Below are 8,681 nucleotides of genomic sequence, written 5' to 3'. Positions count from 1 at the left end.
TATATGAATTTCAAAATGTGTCTTTCCAGCTTTACAAAGGGGAAAAGTAAGTGTAGGTATGTATACACAGACACACATGTTTATATTTGTAGAAGTACAAATGTAATGCACAAAGAAGTAATGAAAAAGCACCTGATTTTCTTGACATTTGGTGAGATCACAGCTATTCTGGGAAGCAAGAAGTGTATGAGTTGTTTCAAAGCTGCATAGAAATAAATAGAACAAGACAAAAGGGTAATCTTGGGTTGCCTCAGGTATTTCACAGAAGCACAGGCCAATATAGGTGCTTATTTTGGCAGAGACACTCAGGGCTCCCTCTCTGCAGCCAGCTTCTCTTACCTGCTGAACACTGCCAGTTAAATTTGAGTATGAGATATAACCTGAGGTGATCAGTCTTGCTGAGATTTAGTTCATGTTGGAACCCTGGTTACTGGGAGTTTTAGATTTTTTTGGGCTGGCAGGCACTGAACCCCAGGAGAACACTGCATTTGACCTGAGGCCACGGAGAAAGCTTCCAAAACTGAATGAGTGCATAGTTTGAATAGAAGTGTGTAATATCACATGGTGGGAAACCTAGAGTTGTAGAATATAGCAATATTTATAGAACAAAATAGACATTCTAAGGCAGAAGCTAGTCTTCTGGACTTCTTTATGGGTTTGGGTGGTATTGTATAATTAGATTAAAAAGTTTACATTGTGAGTTACAGGTAGTTATTGAGTTAAAAATAAAAATAATTTAGGTGTCATTTCTTAATTAGACAGTTTATCCTTAAAAAGGTTTCTAGAGAGAGATGCAGCTCCATTTTGAGTTTCATTGAAGTACTATGGAGCTCACAGTTTATAACACTGTAATATAGATAAAAACTAATAAACATCTGACTCCAAACACGAAATATCATCTCACACATTTAATCCCAACCCTAACAAAAAGAAGTTAAAACTCCACAAGCTGACTCTGAGCAAAGAAGGAAGTGTAATGTTAGCTGCTCTAAATAATAAAAATGACAGAAATCGGTGTGCCGGCAAACTTTATATCCTTGTTAGAAGCAAGGTGTAAAATCAATATGTTAGCTCATAAACTCTGTCTAGAACCTCATGGGACTCATTGACAGATTTGAATTTGACCTTCCTCTTTCTGGATGTCTTGGGTTAAGAGACCAAGCTTTAGAAAGTATGTAGATATTGGCTGTGATGGCTTTATGTCTTTAATGCTTAAATATAAAGCATTTAATCTCATGAATTTTTAAATTGTATTAGTAGATACAAACATTGGTATCCCACACATTTATAAATTACTAACACGCTGCAAAGGGGAGCAATAAATAGTGAAAAGGAATGAAAGTGAAATCTAATGCATAAATTCGATGTGTTTGAAATAGTTTTGACAGATACAGAACCCATTTTCTTTTGGAATTGTTTTATGGAACCGTAGCTCTTTTAGAATTGCATTTGAATTTCATCTGTGCTGAACCAGGTGTCCTTCAGATCTTGTAAGGAAAGAGATTTCTTTCAGCTCTCCACCCTCCCTCTATGTATCCAATATTGTGTATTTTCTTTTTTGAACTTAAGTATGCATTTTGTAGAAAACATGTTGCATCTAAAGTACATTAGTGTAAAATCCTAGCACAGCAACAGTACCACTTTGGGTAAATTCTGTACAAATACTCCAATAGGAATGATTCTGATTCCAATTCCCACGACTATCTTAAAAAGAAGATAAAATGGACAAGTGAGGCAATCAATAGCTGGGAGCCAGTTGTCATTTTAAAACCCAAACAAATTTATGTATAATATTTTGCTAGAACAAACAGAGGATAAAAGCAAAGATGAATCAAACTTCCTTTTAGGAGTGTTTTCATGCCTCTCTCTAAAGATATCCAGCCTCACTATGTATATTCTTGTCAGCTATCTTGGTGCTCAATTTCCCTGGCTTTCCTCAGGGCCTTAAACCTGCTGGTTGTACACTGTAGCTAATGCAAAAGAAAAAAGTCTGCTCTCAAAATATCCTTTTGGTTCTCTGGCTGTCTCTGCCCAAGTATCTCTAGAGATGATAGCAAAGAGAAGTGCTTTCCCTGAAGGCTTTTGTGGGGCACCTTATTTTCCAGACCTTTTAATGACCTGAAATACCTGAGCAGTACATGTTAAATAAACAAAGACAAAGAAGTGATGGAGGCTACTAGAGCTGTCTGATTTTTGTGCAACGAGCAGCCAGCTCGGCTGTGACATATATATAGAAATGTGTCCCCAAGAGTGAAAATTGTCATTCAGTGGAATAAAGTGACTATCATCAAGGCAGATCTCTGCTGAATTTCCTGTGCTATTTTACAGTGACTGGTACAGACCAGACTGGGGAGAGACTCCACTGGAATGAATGAATGAATGGCAATTCCATGGCAATTCATGCAAACATTACTCATGTCTTCTGGCAAGGTTATATAAGGATAAAACTATAAAAAGAAAGTATTTAAATTAAGTATATAACAAAAAGAGTATATAAAAAGAAAGTATTTAAAGTATTTTAATTATTTAAATTTCTTTTAATGCTTTAATAGATTGCAGGTCTGCACAGTATGGGTTTAGTGTTGGTTAATTACTAGTGTACTCTCTAGAATGCAGTTGTGGGCACAGAGTTTGTGGTGATTGTGAGTGGGGCTGTGGCTGATCCCTAATGGGTACAGCTGTGCAGGACAGGTGAATGCTGTTGAAGGTAAGGAGCCATGGAGTGCCCAGGAGTGCTGAGCAATCACACAGGGAACAGAGGGCACACAGGTGCAGGGCATTAACATGGGGACATAAAAGGTTGAAGGACAGAAGGGCAGATGATTGCAGCCTTCTGAAGTGCCTTGGTGTTACTCTGTATGGGCTGAAGCCTTCTGAAATTGTTTGGTGATGCTCTGGGTATCGTGGCTGTCTCAAATGTGACCCATGCTGCAACACTTACTTATTTCATGTTGTGATATAGGATAAAGAGAAAGGTAAAGTTGCCTCAAAACTTTAAAAGGGTATAAAGAAAAAAATTATTAGTAGCAACTAAAAAAAGGAGTAATAAAAATTAGAACAAGACTCTTAGGACATGTCTCTTCTCCTTATAACTTTTTCTTTCTCACTGATAACATAAAGAATCTCAACGTAAAATTTTCAGTTTACTATTTTAAAAAAATCTTTTTTAGTTTATTTAGGGAGAGAAGTCCCTTTTGGTAGTGTTATGGAGACCTCCCTATAAGAAACAGTTTTCTTGTGGTTCTCTACAAAAAGCAGCTGCCTGGGAAAATCTGTAATTGTGCAATCCCTCTCATTTTCTACAAGCTCTTTTATAGTTGTGTTTATGGGCTATGTTAAATTAGGGGATAGTGTTTTAAAGATGAGTTGTTTAAAGGCAAAGGTTCTCATTACTTATTTTTGATATTATCTTTCTGCCTAAAGGTCAGCTGGATGGAGTGGAGACTGGACAGGAGGTCTGTCTCACAAGGGGATTCCTCCTGTCAGGAGCATTTTTCTGTGAGACCAGAGGCAGCACGCTGATGGAGCAGAGCATGGTCTCGTTTGCTGGTAAAAGTCTATTGTGTTTTTTGTTGTCATGATTTAGGTAGATAGAATGAGGTTTGCATCCATCAAAATTAGGCTTGTTTTCCCCAGACTGGGGTTTAGACATGGCAGTGTGTCCTTTGACCCTGCTACTGTTGGAATAGCTTTCACTGCTGCACAGTTTTACAAGCATTGTTTGAACCCATTTAGAGTATTTCCTCAAAATCAAATTCATTAATTTTATTTCTATTTAATTTTATGTTTTAATTTTATTTCTATTTTTACTTTTACTTTATTTATATTAATATTTTTATTATTTGTAATTTTATCTATATTATAATTTATTTAAGTTATAGTTCATTTTAAAAAATAATATTTTAAATTATGTGGGTGCAACATCTGGTGCTGAAATGCATTTCTTGGTACTGGAGGGATTTAGATGACCTGTCTCTTTATATCAGCTGTTTCATGGTTCCTGTGGTTTGTAGTTGTGGGCAGAGCCACAAATCTCCTGTGAAGAGCAAGTGAAAATCGATTCTTCAGCAGGAATCTGGACAAATAATTCATTCAAAGCTCTGACCATGCAGTGACCAGCTTAAAGAGCTATTTTAATACTTGGTTTCCTTATTCATATTTTTTTAACATGATAATCTGTATTTTATTTATGCAATGAATTTTCACTTTTTCCAAGTTGCAGGTTAGTACACATTATTTTCTTCCATATGTTTAAGAGTTCTACTGCAACAAGTGGCTCCCACAAAAATAGCACAGAAGGTGTTAAAGTAGTTTATACTCTGAACATTGTATGTGTAAGTTTCAGGAACCACTGCAAGTGTTTTCTGTGTTACAGAAGGACTCAGTGAATGGGATCTGTGAGCATTTTCAGGAGGGCCCAGATCTTTCAGGGACTTGAATTTTTCAGTGTTGTTTGAAGCCTATATTACTTGAGGAAGAATGCACCTGTAGGAGATGGTTTAGAGGACCACAGTCAATGAAACTTGCATTCTCTTTTCCATAAAACTTTCTGGTTTTTATAATTAAAAAAAAAGGTTTCTTATACTTGACTAAAGATTTGAAAAACAATTATTGATACAGAAATAGATTTGGTATGACTTTAAAAATAAAGAAAAAAGTGACATCTTGATAGTTAAAATTGGGTGTGGGAGTTTTTGTATGGGCTGAAAATGAGTCAAAATCACAAGTCAAATCAAGTGAGAATATGTGCCTTGATTTCCAGACATTTCTCACTCCCAACGTGAGTCTTCAGAAATCATGAGTCAATCAGTGAAGTGTCATTAATGAGACAGTGGAAGAGTACACGTGATTTGGCTCCCATGCCGGTGATATGCTTCTCTGAAAGAGCTCTAAATATATAGAATAAATAGAATATAAATCCTTTTCTGTTACACCAAGTGTCAACAGCCATCTGGGTTTTGGCCAACAAAACCTGGAAGGCGAATATACCAAATGTATGGTTCACATACTTGCCAAGGGATTTTACAGTATTAATAATTTAATTTCCAAGTAGTTGGCTATTTTAGACCTGACACATAGTGCTCAGCCCTAAGTATACCCACAAATATTGTTAGTACTGTGAAAGTCACTTTAAAGAGAACAACAGGTTTCTGAGTTCATTCTGAGAAGACATGAGACCAATGCAAAATCATTCTTCCATTATAAGACAGACCAAAAATCAAGTCTTGTAGATAAAAAAAAAATGTTTCTCATTTTATTGTTCAGATGAGTATCTAAAGATTGACCTTTTAATCATGTGAGAGTGAAAGCACTGTTAATTCTATTTCTTGCTTAATTACTTAGAGCTGTGGAAGTTGTTGAATATTTCAAGTAGTTGTCTTTGTGTTGCATACACTTGTGTCCTGTGTGAATTCCCATTCCTACAGTACTTGCAGTCAAGGGGTAAAAATGAGTGTGTATATATATGTTACATTTATATATAATATATAAATATATATTATATAGGCATATATAAATATATATATTACATAGGTATATATATTATATATGTATTATATGTATATATTAGGCTTTGTTAATTGCCAGAAATTATCATAACAAGGAGAGAACAGTGCATTTCAAGTAATCCCAAATTGGAAGGATTAAGAGCACTGATTCCCAAGCTGATATTTACAGATAACTGGTGATACAATATGAAGATCCTGAGCAAAATACCTAAGGATGAGGCCCAGGGGGAGTAACTGTCTGCACAAAATGGGAACCAGTGACAGGGTTTGCAATTAACTTGAGCTTCTTGGTAGATAATGAAGTTTCATACATTTTTTATTGGGAATTATTAATCCAAACATGAATGTCTATCAGAAATCACTCTGCTATTAATTTTCATTTTCTTCTAATTTAAATTGTTGTCATCCCATGGAACAGCACAATTTCATGCAATTTTGATGATGAATGACATCCCAACAGTGGCAAAATACTCAGGGAGCTACTTGAAATCAATTCTAGCTTAGGCCTGAGGATTCCTTGTGATGTTTAATAATGTATGTATCTGGAGAAATTGTGATCCTCTAACAAATCATTGATAAATGGAAAAAGAAGGCTGGAGTGATCATAAATATTAACAGCAAAAACCCTTCCAATGCACTGTATTTTATTCTTTAGAGATATGGTGTTCAACATGGACGGATGCAAAATTCATTCAAAAAATTCACTTTCCACTAGGAAGTGGTCCCTTTTCATGGCTTCAATATCAAAATGGAGAGCATCCTGGGGACATCTAAGTATTTAAGGATTCTTAGTGGGAAAAATCAATGAGATAGAGATGATAGATTTTTGTCCAGCTTCAGATTTTGTCCATCATCCTCAGTAGTCATTTTTTTGTACAGATGACCTAGGGTGGGGGGTTTGGTCTGATAGTCATGTAAAGACAAGTGATGAGAAGTTCACATCAGCACATTCATATTTCTTTTCTTTTTTCTTTTTTTTCTTATGTGTTGCAGAGGTGTTCTTTTTAGCTTTTTATAATACATTCACCTTATTTTCCTGGATTTGGTTGGTATAAAGCTAATTTTCTTTCCAGTAGCTGGTGCAGAGCTGTGTTTGGATTCATTATGAGAATAACTGATACCACGTTGATTCCACACTGATTTTTGGTTGTTGCTAAACAGGGCTCACCCTAAATCCAGGACTTTTCAGTGTCCCCACCAGTGGACAGGTGCACAAGGGGCTGGGACAGGTGACCCAAGGTGGCCAAAGGATTGCCATCCATGGAAGGTTGTGTCCAGTATAGCAACGGGGGAAATTTGGCCAGGGGGAAAGTCACTGCTTGGGGACGGGCTGGGCAGTGGTCAGTGGCATTGTTCATCACTTGTTCCTCTTGCATTTAACCCCTTTTCTTTATACCTAAAAGGGGTATTTTACCCATTTCTCTCCCACTTTTTCATTGCATCAGTAATAACAACTATAATCATAACAGTAGTAATCTTCTTGTACTTTGTCATTTAAATGGTCCTCATCTCAACTGATGAGTTTTTCTTCTGATTCCCCTCTGTTGGAATTTGAAATGCAGGGAACTCTCAGAACTTTGGGCCTGTAAACCAAAGCTTAGAATTAAACACAGGATTTGATTTGAGACCTTAGAAAAAAACTTCCAAACTTAAGAATGTGAGTTTATAATTTAAAAGAAAAACACATTAAATAGAAGAAAGTTTAGAGTTTTAGAGTTTTAGTTATGGAAATAAAAGTAATTGCAAAATAAGCAAGGAGTTTAGAATACAGTACTGTAAGTTTATCTATCATCACATGATTGGCTAAGAAAACTTGCACTGTAGCAGAAATCCATAGAACAAAATATTTAAAGATTGACTCAAAGCCATAAATATCCTTATTAACAGTGCTTTAATAATCAATAAATCCTTAAAAGGCCTTGGAACTAGAAGTCTTATAACCTTCTAAACCATACAATAAAAATATAAACCAAACTCACCCTTCCTATCTGCGTAAAAAATAAAAACAATAAATCACATCATCAAAAACAACTCCAAAATCCCATCTCTAACTCATTCAAAATTCCTTCAAAAATACCCATAACTGGTGTTTGCTTTCCCCATCCCACTGAAGGGAGGAGCAGCTGTTGCAAGTGGCTGCATGGTACTTGGTTGCTGCCTGAGGTTAAACCACAATGCTTATTGAAAAATTCAGTAAGCTCTGTAGCATAATAGAAGCATATACACAAATGCAGAGTAGAAGAAATTAAGTCAAGAATAAAAAAAATTAAAGCACAATTTCTTTTGTCTTTGTAAATGATGTGTGCCTTTTTCAAAGTGTCCATAATCATTAGAATTCGATTGCAGGATAAATAGTTATAAATTGGACAGAAATATTGCAGAACTGATGCAAACTCCCAACTGCTGAGCTGTATTTCTTAGTAAACCAGCCCAAGGTCAGCTCTAGGACACAAGGACACACAAGCAGTTAACCAGTTCTCAAAACTATTATTCAGAATTCCCAGACTTCTTTGCTGCCTGGATGGTGTACAACATATATTTTTAAGACCAACAGTCCAGTTAATAAAATTAAACACTTTTCTGAGATGAGGAAGTGCTTGGAAAGTGTTTATACTTATATTTGTGTTGAATCAGTTGAGTTCACAAAGTAAAGCCTCTCCTAAGGATGTAGGGAATGCATTTCTCATGGTGCACTCCAGGAGTTCTCAGCGTTTTGAACCCAAGTGAAATGGCCCAGCATGAGTGTTTTCTGACAGGATAGAGCTAGACCAAGTGAGGCAGCCCTAATGATATAATTTTTCTCTATAATTTTAGAGAAGAAAGTTTCAAGGAAATAAGAATATTTAATTGCAAAGTGTTTTTTTTAGAGAAAATACATCATGGTATAATCAAGGTGTCTCCTTCACCTTTTTATTTATAATCATTTTTACCTATGGATATAATTAATTTTACCTATTTATGAACAGGAAGTTTGTCAATTTTGTGATCATGAAATTTAGGTAAGGGAATGATGACCATTTTCGCTGGACATGTGTATATCTAGGAGCATAGGTACTTATATAGTACATGGCTTATCAGTGAAGATAAGTGACCTTTAGGAATTCAAATCAAAATTAATAAGGACACGCCTCTTTGTTGCTGTGCTAGCCAAAATCAGAGATATTCTTAAAATAT

At 35.6% G+C, this 8,681-nt stretch overlaps 1 long non-coding RNA gene across 4 annotated transcripts in view; it reads left to right on the top strand.

The window, feature by feature from the left end:
• The first annotated feature begins 3,439 nt into the window (after nucleotides 1-3,439).
• The window catches only part of LOC119701757, a 47,442-nt gene continuing 42,200 nt past the window's right edge, over nucleotides 3,440-8,681 (top strand). For all 4 annotated transcript variants that reach the window (XR_005257172.1, XR_005257168.1, XR_005257170.1 and 1 more), the window contains exon 1: nucleotides 3,440-3,549. This is a non-coding gene — a long non-coding RNA (uncharacterized LOC119701757). The remainder of the gene's footprint in view (nucleotides 3,550-8,681) is intronic.

This window comes from Motacilla alba, chromosome 5 (genome assembly GCF_015832195.1).
Source record: "Motacilla alba alba isolate MOTALB_02 chromosome 5, Motacilla_alba_V1.0_pri, whole genome shotgun sequence".
Taxonomy (NCBI): Eukaryota; Metazoa; Chordata; class Aves; order Passeriformes; family Motacillidae; genus Motacilla; species Motacilla alba.
The sequence above is the reverse complement of the archived record's forward strand: the minus strand, read 5'-3'. Positions and strand labels throughout refer to the sequence as shown.